Below are 19014 nucleotides of genomic sequence, written 5' to 3' on the forward strand. Positions count from 1 at the left end.
AAAAGTTCTGAGAACCATTTGTAAGAGGCCCAAAAGAACAAAAAGGGGTACAAGGACAGAAGGCTATGACCTGTACTTTGCTTACTTTACTTTGACGGCTGCTTTTCCGGTCCTATACACCAGGGAAACCCTACTCTCTACAGTACCTCCACTGTTGTTTCACCTTGTTCATTCAGAGTATCTAACATTTCATATCACGTAATGCTCATTTACTGTTAAATCGTCATTTTTATATAACTCAGGGAATAACTTTGCCAGAGAGAGGGAAGGATAGAAAAGACCTGGGGACCCTACTCATTATCTGAAGGGTTATAAAAAACAACACCCTTGGAGTTCTGGAAAAGGACGAAATATGTTATTTTCATTAGTAAAATAAATTTTTGAATATACTTACCCGATAATCATGTAGCTGTCAACTCCGTTGCCCGACAGAATTCTACGGGAGGGATACGCCAGCTATCACTATACTAGAAGGGGGTGTACTCACAAGCGCCACCTGTGGCCAGGTACTACAGTACTTGTTGTTGACGCCACCTCACTTTTTCCTCGGTCCACTGGTTCTCTATGGGGAGGAAGGGTGGGTCAATTAAATCATGATTATCGGGTAAGTATATTCAAAAATTTATTTTACTAATGAAAATAACATTTTTCAATATTAAACTTACCCGATAATCATGTAGCTGATTCACACCCAGGGGGGTGGGTGAAAAACCAGTGTACAAGACTAAAGGATAGCTAAGTATCCCGTATTTCATATAATCAGTTATCCACAATAACAATGAAATAATAAGTACCTGGTAAGGAAGTCGACTTGAACCGTTACTCTGCCTTTAATAAGATCGTCTTCCTTACTGAGCGCAGCGTTCCTCTTGGAAGGCTGAATCAACTCAAAGGTGCTAAAGTATACAGGGCTGCAACCCATACTAAAGGACCTCATCACAACCTTTAACCTCGGCGCTTCTCAAGAAAGAATTGACCACCCGCCAAATCAACAAGGATGTGGAAGGCTTCTTAGCCGACCGTACAACCCATAAAAAGTATTCAAGAGAAAGGTTAAAAGGTTATGGGATTATGGGAATGTAGTGGCTGAGCCCTCGCCTACTACTGCATTCGTTGCTACGAATGGTCCCAGGGTGTAGCAGTACTCGTAAAGAGACTGGACATCTTTGAGATAGAATGATGCGAACACTGACTTGCTTCTCCAATAGGTTGCATCCATAACACTCTGCAGAGAATGGCTCTGTTTGAAGGCCACTGAAGTAGCCACAGCTCTCACTTCATGTGTCCTTACCTTCAGCAAAGCAAGGTCTTCTTCCTTCAGATGAGAATGTGTTTCTCTAATCAGAAGCCTGAATAGTAAGAAACTGAGTTCTTAGAACTTGGAAAAGAAGGTTTCTTGATAACACACTATAAGGCTTCTGATTGTCCTCGTAAAGGTTAAGACCTTTTTAGATAGTACCTAAGAGCTCTAACTGGGCAAAGTACTCTCTCCAGTTCATTCCCCACCAAGTTGGACAGGCTTGGGATCTCGAACGACTTAGGCCAAGGACGTGAAGGAAGCTCGTTTAGCAAAAACCGAGCTGCAAGGAACATGTAGCCGTTTCAGATGTGAAAACAATGATCCTGCTGAAGGCGTGGATCTCACTTACTCTTTTAGCTGTTGTCAAGCACACGAGGAAAAGAGTTTTTAATGTGAGGTCCTAAAAAGAGGCTGATTGGAGAGGTTCAAATCTTGATGACATAAGGAACCTTAGGACCACGTCTAGATTCCAGCCTGGAGTGGACAACCGACGTTCCTTTGAGGTCTCAAAAGACCTAGGGAGGTCCTGTAGATCTTTGTTGGTGGAAAGATCCAAGCCTCTGTGGCGGAAAACCGCTGCCAACATACTTCTGTAACCCTTGATCGTAGGAGCTGAAAGGGATCTTACTTTCCTTAGATATAACAGGAAGTCAGCAATCTGGGTTACAGTGGTACTGGTTGAGGAAACTGCATTGGTCTTGTACCAGCTACGGAAGACTTCCCCTTGAGACTGATAGATTCTGAAAGTGGATGTTCTCCTTGCTTTGGCAATCGCTCTGGCTGTCTCCTTCGAAAAGCCCCTAGCTCTTGAGAGTCTTTCGAAAGTCTGAAGGCAGTCAGACGAAGAGCGTGGGGGATTGGGTGTACCTTCTTTACGTGAGGTAGACGTAGAAGGTTCACTCCTAGAGGAAGAGTCCTGGGAATGTCGACCAGCCATTGCAGTACCTCTAAGAACCATTCTCTCGCGGGCCAGAGCGGCGCCAACCAACGTCAGCCGTGTCCCTTTGCGAGAGGAGAACTTCTGAAGTACCCTGTTGACAATCTTGAACGGCGGGAATGCATACAGGTCGAGATGGAACCAATCCAGCAGAAAAGCATCCACGTGAACTGCTGCTGGGTCTGGAATCGGAGAACAATACAACAGGAGTCTCTAGGTTATCGAGGTAGCGAACAGATCTATGGTTGGCTGACCCCACAGGGCCCAAAGTCTGCTGCAAACATTCTTGAGAAGGGTCCACTCTGTGGGGATGACCTGACCCTTCCGGCTGAGGTGATCTGCCATGACATTCATACCGCCCTGAATGAACCTCGTTACCAGCGTGAGCTTTCGATCTTTAGACCAGATGAGGAGGTCCCTTGCGATCTAGAACAACTTCACGAAAGAGTCCCTCCCTGCTTGAAGATGTAAGCCAGGGCTGTGGTGTTGTCAGAGTCCACCTCCACCACTTTGTTAAGCTGGAGGGACTTGAAGTTTATCAAGGCCAGAAGAACCGCCAACAACTCCTGCAATTGATGTGAAGTGTCCTTTGCTCCTGATTCCATGTTCTCGATCATTCCTGTCCGTCCAAAGTCGCACCCCAGCCCGTGTCTGATGTGTCCGAGAGGAGACGGCGGTCGGGTTTCTGAACAGCCAAAGGTAGACTTCCTTGAGAAGAAAGCTGTTCTTACACCACGCGAGAGAAGACCTCCTCTCTTCGGAAACAGGAACTGAGACCGTCTCTAGCGTCATGTCCTTTATCCAGTGAGCAGCTAGATGATACTGAAGGGGGGGAGGTGGATTCTCCCTAACACGATGAACAGGGCCAGCGATGAAAGTGTCCCTGTTAGACTCATCCACTACCTGACTGAGCATCGGTTCCTTCTCAGCATGCTCTGGATGCATTCTAGGGCTTGGAAGATCCTTGGGGCCGACGGAAAAGCCTGAAAAGCTCGACTCTGAAGATCCATACCCAGGGAGACAATGGTCTGGGATGGGATGAGTTGAGACTCCTCAAAATTGACCAGGAGGCCCAGTTCCTTGGTCAGATCCATAGTCCATCTGAGAATCTCCAGACAGCGACGACTTGTGGGAGCTCTTAAAAGCCAGTCGTCTGACGGAGCCGGACACAAGATCATGGTACTGCTGCACAGTCTGTGAACTGTCAACCATGGGGAAGCGAGGAAGTACAGTGACAACCCGAAGATGTCTAGACTGTCTGGGTCGTACAGACAACTCCTTATCGGGTTGCTGAGGTTGCCGCACTGCGTCACAACAAGTCACTTCTGCTGGTTGTTGAACGTCTTCCCAGTGACACACTGACTCCGTAAACAAAAAATCCTTTAACAAGGACTAAGCTTGGACTGCATGTCTTGCAACACAGCTCAAGGTCTATGGGAGCAGGTGTGGTAACAGACGGGGTTAGTGACTGAAGTGGAACCATTACCTTCCCTGGAAGCATGTTATGCTTAAATAAAAGTCCATAGGAGGCTACGCAGCTAAAGGCTCCTCTCCAAATGACAGAGTCCTCAAGGGAATATCAGAAGGAGGGAGAAAAGCACTTTCTCATCTACAGGGACCATATCCGAGAAAAGTTAAGTTCTCTCAGTGAGGGTTTCAATGGTGCAAAAGCAGCAGACTAGAAGGCAACGTTATGAAACTGCTTGACAGTCTAGTGAGTTGGCAACAACCAAAGATGTATGACTGAGAAGCATGCGGTAAGGTATGCAGAGCATGTTGTATGCAGAGCATGCTGTATGCAGAGCATGCTGTATGTAGAGCATGTTGTATGCAGAGCATGCTGAATGCAGAGCATGCTGTATGCAGAGCATGTTGTATGCAGAGCATGCTGAATGCAGAGCATGCTGTATGCAGAGCATGTTGTATGCAGAGCATGCTGTATGCAGAGCATGCTGTATGTAGAGCATGTTGTATGCAGAGCATGCTGAATGCAGAGTATGCTGTATGCAGAGCATGCTGTATGCAGAGCATGCTGTATGCAGAGCATGCTGTATGTAGAGCATGCTGTAAGGTAAGCAGAGCGTGTTGCATGGCGTTTAACATTTCTCAGAAATTCCATGACCAGTGCTAGAGTGCTTCATGCATGCTTGCATGGGGTTTTAATATCAACATAATATTTACCTTACATTCATAACTCATGATTCATTTTTGTTTTGAAGATATTTTTGCCATATTTTGCGATATTGTTAAAAATATATTGCAAGGAATACATATATATTTTTATATAAGTAAGACAAATAACCTCCATTATCATAATGTTTGTGTGAAAGTAATGAGGTGTTATTATTGTCATTTGTAATTTCTCAAGTTGAGGAGAAAGTGGCAGATGCATGCGTTGAGGTGGCTGACTCATAGCATGAGTGACTGAACTCAAGGGTTGCGCTTGCTGAGTGGTTGGCGGAAGCGGAGTAGCAAGCGGAGAGCGATGAGGTAGAGGCTGCGCAGAACATAGTAAATGTCTCGCGAGTTGAGGCTCCTGAGGCGCAAGGCTAAGGTGTTGTGGAGCTTGCCTAGAGGAGGGTTGAGCTCGCTGCAGCGAGAGCTGAGGAGACTGACTCATGGATGGGAGAGGTTGTTGTACCTCAACCGAGTGTTGCATCAATGGTGGAGCAGCAAGTGGAAGCGGAGGAAGAGAGGTATAAGCCTCCTGATCCCATTGCTGAGGTTGCCTTAAGGAAGGCGGAGGGAGCTGTACACCACTGGGAACAGTAAACTCAGAACGTGGCTCAACATCGTACGCCTGGCAGGCGGTACTGCGGTCAGGCGGAGCGAGCGCAGGCGGAGCGAGTGCAGGCGGAGGCGGAGGCGCAACCTTCTCAGCCCGACACTCACGCATCAATACTGAAAGTTGTGACTGCATGGACTGCAGTAGAGCCAACTTGGGGTCGGCAGACACTAAGGTCTGCTGAGGCAAAGCCTTAACAGCAGAGATCTGTTGCGGCAGAACCTTACTCCTCTTGGGCGGAGTGCAGTCGACAGATGACTGCGGCGAGTCAGAGCTGAGCCAATGACTGCAGCCCGGTTGAGCACTCGCGGACTGGACTCTGCGTTAGAGTGGTCTAGAGACCTGAGTCCAGCGTTTCTTCCCTGACAATTGATCAGCGGACGAGTAAAAGACGGGCTCAATCGTCTGCAGGTGGGAGTGACGGTCTCTGGAAGACACGCCCGCAACCACCGAGGATACTTCTGTGCGCCGATCAAGGCCTGCCGAACCCTTTTGCCCTTCGACATTGCTTCTCCCCTGGGCTTGGGAGCTTGCAAGAGGTCCCGGACTGGGAGGACGACTGACACGCACAGAAGTACCCTCACGCACAACACTGACACTTTGCGCTAATCACTTATCACTTTTGATTTTCTGTTTGCACTTATTTCACTGAACTCGAAACTTTAAGTGGTTTGTACCTGAAACACGCAATTCTATCCTTTCTCAAAAGTTAGTAATTGCGAAAACAGAATTACAATGTAACAGAAAAATCTAATGAAAGATAAATAATTCAGTGGCTGGAAAGAGACTAAACACTAGATCAAATAAACTACGTTTAAATTCTCTCACCGCATAAAGCTTGAGAACAAGAAAAAACTCTAGAAACGTTTACCTTCTTCCCCTAAAGAGACTAGGGAGAAGAGTAAAAACGATAACAACGTTACTCGCTTGAACGAAACGTTTATCCTCCTCTTTCTCCCTCCGTCTCTATCTCTCTCTCTCTCTCTCTCTCTCTACTTAGAACCTGAGAGAAGAGCCCAATCATATATATCGTTAAAACATATTATTGTTAAAGGAAAATATTTCCCAAAATGAAAAGTTCCTTTGTAGAATTAAAACCATTAAGTTAAGAAAGAATGAACAAAACGCTAGACACGGTTACTCTTACTGCAACGTGACACCGTGAAAATTCTCTCTCTATCGTAACGATAGAGCGCAAGTTGAACGTTCTGAAACGTCAACAACTGCAGAGACAAAACAAAACGTTAGTTCAACTTTGAAAACAGTACGAGACTATCAAAGAAATTCTTTCAAAAACATTAAAATAGCATAATATGTTAACAGGTAAAACCGAAATGACGGGCTCAATGTTAATTAACTTCGGTACAAGAAAAGACCGCCTACTATTAGGAAAGGTCGAAAATAAACAAATATAAAAATTAATTTTAATAATTTTATAATAAAAGGAAGTTAATCGAAGAGGCCTATAAAAGGCGGAGAGATATAAAATAAATCTATAACTTTTGTTAAGCAAAATTAAGAAAGAGAGTCTATACTCTCTTAGACACCAACACTTCCGTCTAAGGGAAGGGTCGGCCATTAAAAGGTGAAAGAGAGTTCATACTCTCTTCGTCACCATAATTAATCAATTTAATTCCAAAAGCTAACTAAGCTAATATAGAAGTTTCCAGTATAGCGAATAGCTGCAAATTTTAGAGAAATACTTCACCAAACCGTGAACAATACTCCAAAATCATAAGCGTATCCAAGAATGTCTTGCCGGAAGCACGACAGAGGAAAAAGTGAGGTGGCGTCAACAACAAGTACTGTAGTACCTGGCCACAGGTGGCGCTTGTGAGTACACCCCCTTCTAGTATAGTGATAGCTGGCGTATCCCTCCCGTAGAATTCTGTCGGGCAACGGAGTTGACAGCTACATGATTATCGGGTAAGTTTAATATTGAAAACCAAGAATTCATGGAAACCCTGAATGAACCTAGAACAAAAGAAGTCCTCATCCTTTCTGCCCAATGCAGGATGCATGGGACTCCAAAAGACAGAATCCGACAGGGTAAACCCCAGTGCCGTCAAAAATCTGCGAGGTCTAAAATACAGAATCAGTCGAAAATTGTTGGGACACTAGATCTCCATCACTATAGAAGTGAAGGTAATAATTAATTCATGGCCTAAAAAAGTTCTGTGATAGTGAAAACAGTTCAAAATAGTTACTTGGAAGGTGATTGCAAATGATAACCAGGTTCTAATGGTATAGGAAATGGGAAATTAATTTTCAAAGATGTTGGAGTTTGGAGTCGCTAATTACTGTAACTTAAGTATCTAGGTTATCGTTTAATTTCAAATATAGGTTATGTAAAAAAAGTGATTGAAAAACTTTACATTTATGTAAGTTTCAAACTAATATTGTCCTCTTACAAACTAATACCTAAGATGATTTTGGTAGAGGTAACTTGGGGAGTCATAGGTTAGGTTAGTGGCAGTACCTTAGGTTTGGTCATATCTTTTTGACTTAGTAAAATGGGATTAAAATTCCTCTTATCTATGACTCAGCTAGTAAATTGGCATACACAATACAATAAAAAACACTAATAGTTTGGAAAAATGTTATTTTCATTAGTAAAATAAATTTTTGAATATACTTACCCGATAATCATGTAGCTGTCAACTCTGTTGCCCGACAGAATTCTATGGAGGGATACGCCAGCTATCACAAAACTAGAAGGGGGTGTTCTTACCAGCGCCACCTGTGGCCAGGTACTCAAGTACTTCTTGTTGACACCTCCTCAATTATTCCTCGGTCCCACTGGTTCTCTATGGGGAGGAAGGGAGGGTCAATTAAATCATGATTATCGGGTAAGTATATTCAAAAATTTATTTTACTAATGAAAATAACATTTTTCAATATTAAACTTACCCGATAATCATGTAGCTGATTCACACCCAGGGGGGTGGGTGAAAACCAGTGTACAAGATTAAAGGATAGCTAAGTATCCCATATTTCATATAACAGTTATCTCAAATAACAATGAAATAATAAGTACCTGGTAAGGAAGTCGAATTGAACCGTTACTCTGTCTCTTTTTTAAGTTCGTCTTCCTTACTGAGCGCAGCGTTCCTCTTGGAGGCTGAATCAACCCAAAGGTGCTAAAGTATACAGGGCTGCAACCCATACTAAAGGACCTCATCACAACCTTTAACCTCGGCGCTTCTCAAGAAAGAATTGACCACCCGCCAAATCAACAAGGATGTGGAAGGCTTCTTAGCCGACCGAACAACCCATAAAAAGTATTCAAGAGAAAGGTTAAAAAGTTATGGAATTATGGGAATGTAGTGGCTGAGCCCTCGCCTACTACTGCATTCGTTGCTACGAATGGACCCAGGGTGTAGCAGTACTCGTAAAGAGACTGGACATCTTTGAGATAGAATGATGCGAACACTGACTTGCTTCTCCAATAGGTTGCATCCATAACACTCTGCAGAGAACGGTTCTGTTTGAAGGCCACTGAAGTAGCCACAGCTCTCACTTCATGTGTCCTTACCTTCAGCAAAGCAAGGTCTTCTTCCTTCAGATGAGAATTTGCTTCTCTAATCAGAAGCCTGATGTAGTAAGAAACTGAGTTCTTAGACATTGGTAGAGAAGGCTTCTTGATAGCACACCATAAGGCTTCTGATTGTCCTCGTAATGGTTTTGACCTTCTTAAATAGTACTTAAGAGCTCTAACAGGGCAAAGTACTCTCTCTAGTTCGTTCCCCACCATGTTGGACAGGCTTGGGATCTCGAACGACTTAGGGCAAGGACGGGAAGGAAGCTCGTTTTAGCCAAAAAAACCGAGCCGCAAGGAACATGTAGCCGTTTCAGATGTGAAACCTATGTTCCTGCTGAAGGCGTGGATCTCACTTACTCTTTTACCTGTTGCTAAGCACACGAGGAAAAGAGTTTTTTAATGTGAGGTCCTTAAAAGAGGCTGATTGGAGCGGTTCAAATCCTGATGACATTAGGAACCTTAGGACCACGTCTAGATTCCAGCCTGGAGTGGACAACCGACGTTCCTTTGAGGTCTCAAAAGACCTAAGAGGTCCTGTAGATCTTTGTTGGAGGAAAGATCCAAGCCTCTGTGGCGGAAAACCGCTGCCAACAAACTTCTGTAACCCTTGATCGTAGGAGCTGATAGGGAGCTTACGTTCCTTAGATGTAACAGGAAGTCAGCAATCTGGGTTACATTGGTAATGGTTGAGGAAAACTGCATTGGCCTTGCACCAGCTTCGGAAGACTTCCCATAAAGACTGATAGACTCTGAGAGTGGATGTCGTCCTTGCTCTGGCAATCGCTCTGGCTGCCTCCTTCGAAAAGCCTCTAGCTCTTGAGAGTCTTTCGATAGTCTGAAGGCAGTCAGACGAAGAGCGTGGAGGTTGGGAGTACCTTCTTTACGTGAGGTTGACGCAGAAGGTCCACTCTAGGAGGAAGAGTCCTGGGAACGTCGACCAGCCATTGCAGTACCTCAGTGAAACATTCTCTCGCGGGCCAGAGGGGAGCAACCAACGTCAGCCGTGTCCCTTTGTGAGAGGCGAACTTCTGAAGTACCCTGTTGACAATCTTGAACGGCGGGAATGCATACAGGTTGAGATGGGACCAATCCAGCAGAAAGGCATCCACGCGAACTGCTGCTGGGTCTGGAATCGGAGAACAATACAAGAGGAGCCTCTTGGTCATCGAGGTAGCGAATAGATCTATGGTTGGCTGATCCCACAGGGCCCAAAGTCTGCTGCAAACATTCTTGTGAAGGGTCCACTCTGTGGGGAAGACCTGACCCTTCCGGCTGAGGCGATCTGCCATGACATTCATATCGCCCTGAATGAGCCTCGTTACCAGCGTGAGCTTTCGATCTTTTGACCAAATGAGGAGGTCCCTTGCGATCTCGAACAACTTCCTCGAATGAGTCCCTCCCTGCTTGGAGATGTAAGCCAAGGCTGTGGTGTAGTCGGAGTTCACCTCCACCACCTTGTTAAGCTGGAGGGACTTGAAGTTTATCAAGGCCAAATGAACTGCCAACAACTCCTTGCAATAGATGTGAAGTGTCCTTTGCTCCTGATTCCATGTTCCCGAGCATTCCTGTCCGTCCAGTGTCGCACCCCAGCCCGTGTCCGATGCGTCCGAGAAGAGACGGTGGTCGGAGGACTGAACAGCCAATGGTAGACCTTCCTTGAGAAGAATGCTGTTCTTCCACCACGTTAGAGTAGACCTCATCTCTTCGGAAACAGGAACTGAGCCCGTCTCTAGCGTCATGTCCTTTATCCAGTGAGCAGCTAGATGATACTGAAGGGGGCGGAGGTGGAGTCTCCCTAACTCGATGAACAGGGCCAGCGATGAAAGTGTCCCTGTTAGACTCATCCACTGCCTGACTAAGCATCGGTTCCTTCTCAGCATGCTCTGGATGCATTCTAGGGCTTGGAAGATCCTTGGGGCCGACGGACAAGTCCGAAAAGCTCGACTCTGAAGATCCATACCCAAGGAGACAATGGTCTGGGATGGAACGAGCTGAGACTCCTCAAAATTGACCAGGAGGCCCAGTTCCTTGGTCAGATCCATAGTCCATTTGAAAATCTCCAGACAGCGACGACTTGAGGGAGCTCTTAAAAGCCAGTCGTCTGACGGAGCCGGACACAAGATCATGATACTGCTGCACAGTCTGTAAACTGTCAATCATGGGCAAGCGAGGAAGTACAGTGACAACCCGAATCTGTCTAGACTGTCTGGGTCGTACAGACAACTCCTTAACGGGTTGCTGAGGTTGCCCACTGCGTCACAACAAGTCCCTTCTGTTGGTTGTTGAACGTCTTCCCCGTGACACATTGACTCCGTAAACAAAAAATCCTCTAACAAGGACTAAGCTTGGACTGCATGTCATGCAACACAGCTCAAGGTCTATGGGAGCAGGTGTGGTAACAGACGGGATTAGCGGCTGAAGTGTAACCATTACCTTCCCTGTAAGCATGTTATGCTTAAATAAAAGTCCATAAGAGGTTATGCAGCTAAAGGCTCCCTCCAAATGACAGAGTCCTCAAGGGAATATCAGAAGGAGGGAGAAAAGAACTTTCTCATCTACAGGGACCTTATCCTAGAAAAGCTAAGTTCTCTGAGTGAGGGTTCACTGGTGCAAAGCAGCAGACTAGAAGGCAACGTTATGAAACTGCTTGACAGTCTAGTGAGTTGGCAACAACCCAAGATGTGTTGAGAAGCATGCGGTAAGGTATGCAGAGCATGATGTATGCAGAGTATGCTGTATGCAGAGCATGCTGAATGCAGAGCATGCTGTATGCAGAAGCATGTAGGAAGTAGAGCCTGCTGTAAGCAGAGCCTGCTGAAAGGAAAGCAGAGCGTGTGCATGGCGTTTAACATTTCTCAGAAATTCCATGACCAGTGCTAGAGTGCTTAATGCATGCTTGCATGGGGTTGAACCATGGTATGCTGAACAGCAGAGTCAGAACGAGCTGGAACAACAACAGAGGTTTCCTCAACTTGAGGGAAAACCTGAGGTTCAGACTGCATAGGCTGAACAACAGACGGAGCAGAAGGCAGGTGCAAGGGTGAAGGAGGTTGACTCCTAGCAAGAGTTGCACCCAAGGATTGTACCAGCTAAGCGGAGGACGGAGGCGGAGTAGTCCGTTCCTGTTCCTGAGAGATGAGTGGAGCATGAGAAGGTTGAGGCTGCGCAGAACAAGGTAAAGTTCTAGCAAGCTGAGGCTCCTGAGGCGCAAGTGCATGGTGTAGATGAGCTTGCCTAGATGAGGGTTGAACTCGGTGCAGCGCTGGTTGAGCAGACAGACTCACGGAGGGGAGAGGTTGTTGTACCCCAACCGAGAGTTGCACCACTGGAGGAGCAGCAAGGGGAGGAGGAGGAAGAGTGTAACTCTCCTGATCCCAAAGCAAGGGTTGCCTTAAAGAAGGCTGAGGCTGAACAACACTGTGAACAGCAAACTCCGAAAGTGGTTCAACATCGTACGCCTGGCAGATGGAGCTGCGACTGGGTGCAGCGAGTGCAGGCGGGTGCAGCACAGGCTGAACGGGTGCAGGAGGTTGGTGCACCACCGGTGCAGGCGGGTGCAGCATAGGCTGAACGGGTGCAGGAGGTTGGTGCACCACCGGTGCAGGCGGGTGCAGCACAGGCTGAACGGGTGCAGGAGGTTGGTGCACCACCGGTGCAGGCGGGTGCAGCACAGGCTGAACGGGTGCAGGAGGTTGGTGCACCACAGGTGCAGGAGGTGCAACACTCTCAGCACGACACTCACGCATCAAGTCCGAAAGCTGTGCTTGCATGGACTGTAGTAGAGTCCACAACATCGTACGCCTGGCAGATGGTGTTGCGACTGGGTGCAGCGAGTGCAGGCGGGTGCAGCACAGGCTGAACGGGTGCAGCCGGGTTGTTGAACTTTACTTCGTACGTCTGGCATAGGTCTGGACTTTACGTTTAAGAGGTCTTGAGACCTGAGACCAGCGTAACTCTGCCTTTATTTTCTCCTCTAAATCTCTTCTGCAGACGAGCAAAATAAGGGCTCAATCGTCTGCGGGTGGGAGTGACGGTCTCGGTAAGACACGCCCACAACCACCGAGGATACTTCTGTGCGCCGATCAAGGCCTGCCGAACCCTTATGCCCTTCGACATTGCTTCTCCCCTGGGCTTGGGAGCTTGCAAGAGGTCCCGGACTGGGAGGACGACTGGCGCGCACAAAAGTACCCTCACGCATAACACTGACATACTTTGCGCTAATCACTTATCACTTTGATTTCTGTTTGCACTTATTTCACTGAACTCGAAACTTTAAGTGGTTTGTACCTGAAACACGCAATTCTATCCTTCTCAAAAGTTAGTAATTGCGAAAACAGAATTACAATGTAACAGAAAAATCTAATGAAAGAAAATTCAGTGGCTGGAAAGAGACTAAACACTAGATCACTCTAGAAACGTTTAGTTTCTTCCCCTAAAGAGACTAGGGATAAGAGCAAAACAATAACGACGTTACTCGTACGCCTGGCAGGCTTGAGGGAAACGTTTATCCTCTTTCTCCCTCCGTCTCTATCTCTCTCTCTCTCTCTCTCTTGCTTAGAACCTGAGAGAAGAGCCCAATCATATATATCGTTAAAACATATTATTGTTAAAGGAAAAAACTGAAATATTTCCCAAAAAGAAAAGTTCCTTATTAGGATCAAAACCATTAAGTTAAGAAAGAATGAACAAAACGCTAGACACGGTTACTCTTACTGCAATGTGAAACCGTGAACATTCTTTCTCTATCGTAACGATAGAGTGCAAGTTGAAACGTTCTGAACGTCAACAACTGCCGAGACAAACAAAACGTTAGTTCAACTTTGAAAAAGTACGAGACTATCAAAGAAATTCTTTCAAAGACCTTAAAATAGCATAATATGTTAACAGGTAAAACCGAAATGACGGGCTCACGATAATTAACTTCGGTACCAAGAAAAGACCGCCTACTATTAGGAAGGTCGAATATAAACAAATATAAAAATTAATTTTAATAAGTTTATAATAAAAGGAAGTTAATCGAAGAGGCCTATAAGAGGCGGAGAGATATAAAATAAATCTATAACTTTTGTTAAGCAAAATTAAGAAAGAGAGTCTATACTCTCTTAGACACCAACACTTCCGTCTAAGGGAAGGGTCGGCCATTGAAAGGTGAACGAGAGTTCATACTCTCTTCGTCACCAAAAATAATCAAATTAATTCCAAAAGCTAACTAAGCTAAAATAGAAGTTTCCAGTAAAGCGACAGCCGAAATCAAAGAGAAATACTTCACCAAAGTCGTGAAAAAACTCCAAGAACATAAGCGTATCCCAGAACGTCTTGTCAGAAGCACGACAGAGGAATAATTGAGGAGGTGTCAACAAGAAGTACTTGAGTACCTGGCCACAGGTGGCGCTGGTAAGAACACCCCCTTCTAGTTTTGTGATAGCTGGCGTATCCCTCCATAGAATTCTGTCGGGCAACAGAGTTGACAGCTACATGATTATCGGGTAAGTTTAATATTGAAAAATATGAAGTGTTTCAGAATTACTCTTAAGTGTTTTGAACAATTTTAATAATAACATCTTTCGGAAACCTATATTTTTTAAGTTACAAAGCTGCTGTTAAACACAAGAAGTTACACCTGAAAATTCATGCTTTACATGGGAGACGTATAGATATATGACCTAACCTAAGATTCTCCAGCTAACCTAAACCGTCTTATCCTTACCTATCGATGGGGGGTCCTCATAGGATGCATTGTAAAAGTGTATTACCAATAATCTTAAAGGAGAAAATACAAGGTGCTTCTAGTACATTTTAGGGGGCTTTGAACGATTTTGATTACTAAAACTGTCAGATACCTGTAATTTTCTAGTTATAAAGACACTTAATTAATATAGTCCTCTCATGTACCAATACCACCCAGCCAGCCCGTACCTTTACCATAGTTTCCATTAGTAAAGGCTAAATATACCAGCAGGAATAGCCTATATAAAATTGGATAATATATGATATATTAATTTATAGGAAAACTGGAATTGGCTATAAAAAATGGATGGGTGCTTGCTACTTTGGCATTACTCTCTTTATGATTATGGGGGCTGGGACATCATAACTTACATATCAATAGATTAAAATGTGAACACCATTATTTTGGAGTCTGAATCAATTGTTTAGCTTTAGGAGACTGGTGAATACAAGCGTTGGTTTAAATCGCTTTGGGGAGCTTTGTGTTTTTTTTTCAATTCATCAGTTTTTTTTTTTAACCAATTAAGAGACTCCAAATATTTATGCACAAGTATCTGGAAATTATTCTACAACGGAAATTTTTTTCCACTCTCCGCATCAGTTCCAGCACGACTACTGTCACAAGAAAATGTCTACAAAATAAAAGTTGAATCTCTTTCAAAATTTACTGTAATTTCATTCATTTCAATTATTTATATTCAAAACGCACTTCGTTCAGTATGTAGCTATTGATGCTCATCAGAAAGTAAAAATTATCAACGAAATGACCAACGTGATTGGTGTGCGCACCTCATCCTTGTACCACTTCCATAAATAGAGGTCCAGTGAGATTATGTTGACTGTATTTGCAAGTAGAACAAACCTAGGCTGAGCAAAATTCATTTGGGGAATGTAATATGAATTACAGTATAGGTAATTATGATACTTTAACTTCCAGCCAATTACATGAATCACATATTTTTCCAACTGGTTATCTGGTTTTTATTATGCATTTTGGACCATTCCAATTGCAGTAAATCACTTGTTTTTAGTGTTTTTCCCCCACCCAAAAGCTGGGTTTCCCTCTGGAGGTCCCTCATAATTGTGTTAATAATAAAAAAAAACTTATGAACAGGTGGTTTGCCCCAATATTTATGGTCAGTTATGGATAAAACACAGTGGTGAATGTAGTTCCTAAAGTCAGGGTGAGCTAAAAATATGGGAGGGGGTGTATGTATGATAGCAGCCACCTGTATGTGTGATGACGGCTGACTAAGAATACGGCATTGTAAGGAGGGTCGCAGGGGCACGTTAGCCACCCGATAGGTAAGTAGGCAAGGACACGGCTTGTAGGTTGGGTTAAGTGGGGGAAGTTTAGGTTAGTTGGTGTCCATTTTCTATGCACGTGGGAGGAACTAGCCGCGGATATACAAATGCTCCGCATGGAAGTCTAAGGGGGGGCTGGAGTGGAGCATAGACCCCTGGTAAGTAAGTAGGTATGGATATGACTCCTAGGTTAGGTTAGGTGGCGAACATTAGGTTAGGTGGTGTACATTTGTGCTTCCCTTGTAAAATGTGATTTCCAGTCTGTTCCTGCGAATTACAAAGGTTCCAAAACATAAGAAAGCGAATAGGAAAAATATATGGTACGTGAATTGGGCTAGAAATTATAGAATCGTATATATACCGTCAAATTTAGTCTACCATGGACCGAGATGACTGGTAGCGTTGTTAAATTATCCACACCTTAATCTACGTAAATTAAATATAATGTTCTTATACTAATTCTTAAAAATTAGTCACAATTAACATAAAACTCATACCACCTCTGTTATTGGACTGAGATGCCATTATCTATTTATAAACATCAGAATGATCAGATTGACGACGGCGATGTCCAGAAATTGTAAACAAAGTGGACAGCGCTTCATCTTCTCTCAATTTGCACACATAATTAAGGGCATGAAGACCTGAAGAAAATAGTAGGATTGTCTTTATTTATTGAAACAAATATAGAAAAGAAAAAAGAAGTATTAAACCTGATGTGGAGAGAAAGACAAAACAGTACAAGAACCAGTCAAAGAATAATGAAAGGTTAAATAAAGTATTATGGTACTACTCAAAATTATGAGCAGACATAGTTTAATATATTCAAATTAACACTGATAACTAATCCACGTCCATTACTGTTTGAAAATAAGCCTATAAGTAGCAATTGATGTTTCCTATTTTGCCAAACAACCACTTTTACAAATAACTCAAAATCAATTGTATACCAAAATAACAATAACAGTACATGCCAAGAAGCAAAATTTAAAATTTCACAGTTCTACTACAAATATAGCACCCCACGTTGAAAAATTACAAATATTCAAACAATACTTCTCATATGATCAAATATTTTGTTGCAGACTCTATGAGCTAGCTATGAATAGGTTTCCCTTTATTATTTCTGCAAGGGAGGCAATGGAATGGTGTCCTAGAATGATAGTAGTCACCAAGAAGACTGGTCAACTAAAGGTGCGGAGTGAACTACCAGCGCCTTAATGTTTTTTTGCCTTATTGAAACACATCAAGACTCTAGCATCCTTTGAAATAGTATCCGGGGTCTTCTTACATTGCTTCAAGACTTATTGACACCCAATGGGTTTTCATCTGGTAGAGCTAGATGAAGAAAGCTAGTTCTCACTACGTCTATCACTACATAGGGTACTCGTTTCCAGTGTCAAAGGAAGCTCCTGAGTCACTTTTACTAGCAATATCTATATACAACGAGCATCGATGTCATAAGAGATGCCCTTTAGAAACTAAAATGTGTGTATAGATGTAACACTTTTTTGTACAAGATGCAAGGGTTGAGGAAACATTTTAACCCACAATCTTCTTCCTAGTCTTGTACGTAAACAAGAACACCGCTCGCAAGACACAGACAGAAAGGGCCCAGTTCTTAAGAAGTCCCTTCTTAAGAACTGGACCCTTGAGTTCATGGGCTTCCACCTTGGTTGGGACACCTATAACTCTACCAGTGACTGCCTTTCCACTATAAAGAACTTTTAAATCCCGGCTAATCCTACCATATCTGACAATATGCCATGGGCCAATTTAGGAAGCTCCTGAATAAGCTAACAGAGAAGCAAGTATATTAGTATGATCATCTGCAAGTGAAGTTTTGGGTTAACACCTGGTAAAGGATAGCCCCTGGCTGCCATTACCGACTATGGCATAGGCTTTGTTAAATTCTAGGAGCAATGCAGTCGTACCAGTATCTAGTTCCCTTTCTGATGAAAGAGATGCTAGAGAATTGACTTATGTAGCAATGTTGTTGAGGTACTCATTGTTTCCTGCTTGACAAGGCAAGGTAAATTGTTGTGAACAAAAGGCTAGGTTGTTCCTATTGAGATAACCTAACCTCACTGTGTTTGTAGATTATTCTCCACTCCACAAGCTTTTAGAGGATAGAACTCTTGCAGACTTTGTTAACTGCAGGATCCTTATACTTAAAGAGAAGCCTCTATAGTTCAAATTCCAGACCAAGTACTTGTATGGGACGAGGAACTGCCATGCTGACGTATCATCAAGCTCGACAAGTATCTATCAGTAGTACTAATTTCCGCAGATCAGAACCCTCAGACGAGACGGACACAATAGATGATGAGACAGTAAAAAGAGGCCGCTAATAATTATTGCCAGCATCCAGCTATTGGTAGCTAGTAGCTGGAGACTAGTGCCTTAAGCAGCCATAAGAACTTTCCTGCCTCTGACAATTTTACTAGAAGAGATATCCTTTGGTGATAACTAGGTGTGAGTCCCAGAGCAGATTCCAGAGGAGGAAAGTTCTAACTTGATGAGCGAGACATACTGACCTTCTTCAGGAAATGGATGGGGGTGGGGTGAACAAAGCACGGCTGTCATCAGCCCAATGCCCCTAGTTAAACTGTAGAGGAGAGATGGTGAAACTCATAACAGAAAATATGAGTCACAAGAGAACACCAGTGGAGGATGGAATCTCGATATGAACACAACATCCCAATTGTCAAATTTACAATAAGCTCCGGCATGAGATTGGCAAGTTCCTAGCCCAATATATGGTTAGTCTCTGTGGCATTGTTACTGTCCCTTGCCTCTGTCATTCGTAGGTGGCTTTTAACCCTAGTGCTATGCCCCATCGGAAGACTGCTTCGAGACACCATGCTCACAGTCTAACAACAGTATGAATAATAGACACCACCATGTTAACTGTGTGAGCCATTTAATGCTCAATGTCCCACTTTCTTGGTCCTGTACAGTGGAACATAAAATATCCAATATAGATATAATTTTACAACATTGTAAGAATGGCGCACAAGAGTACATACTGAATCAACTATTTTTGCGTGTACTTGTGATTTGGAGCAAGGTTGTGTGATACTCTAAATACCTATAAGGAAAACATTTATTAGGTCCCGTAGGACACAGGATTTCCATGTGTGATAGGACCAGATAACAGCCCTTAAAGCTAGTACTGTAATGTGGACCAGATTGCTGAGCACAAACTATGAATAACCCATTAAGTTCAACTGGAGGAGAATGCATCTGTTACACTATGAAGTAAAAGCTAGATGTTAGTCGGCAAAAAGGAAGAGAATAAAAATAGGGTATAAAGAAAATGCAGTTACAGGCTGAAAGAACTCTATAAAGATCTTTCTGATTAATGTCTATCAATTGTGGACCGTGGAACAATTTTTAACGTTAGATCACTGCTATTA

At 43.7% G+C, this 19014-nt stretch overlaps 1 protein-coding gene across 2 annotated transcripts in view; it reads right to left on the reverse strand.

The window, feature by feature from the left end:
* The window catches only part of LOC137652490 (rRNA N6-adenosine-methyltransferase METTL5-like), a 53123-nt gene extending 36915 nt beyond the window's left edge, over positions 1-16208 (reverse strand). Inside the window, exon 1 of one of the 2 annotated variants that reach the window (XM_068385929.1) lies at positions 16096-16208. The gene's annotated coding sequence lies outside the window, so the exon portion shown is untranslated. Of the gene's footprint in view, positions 1-16092 lie in introns of both variants that reach the window. The other variant, XM_068385930.1, reaches the window with a different exon arrangement.
* Between the last annotated feature and the right edge of the window lie 2806 nt (positions 16209-19014).

This window comes from Palaemon carinicauda, chromosome 13 (assembly GCF_036898095.1).
Source record: "Palaemon carinicauda isolate YSFRI2023 chromosome 13, ASM3689809v2, whole genome shotgun sequence".
NCBI classification, from domain to species: domain Eukaryota; kingdom Metazoa; phylum Arthropoda; class Malacostraca; order Decapoda; family Palaemonidae; genus Palaemon; species Palaemon carinicauda.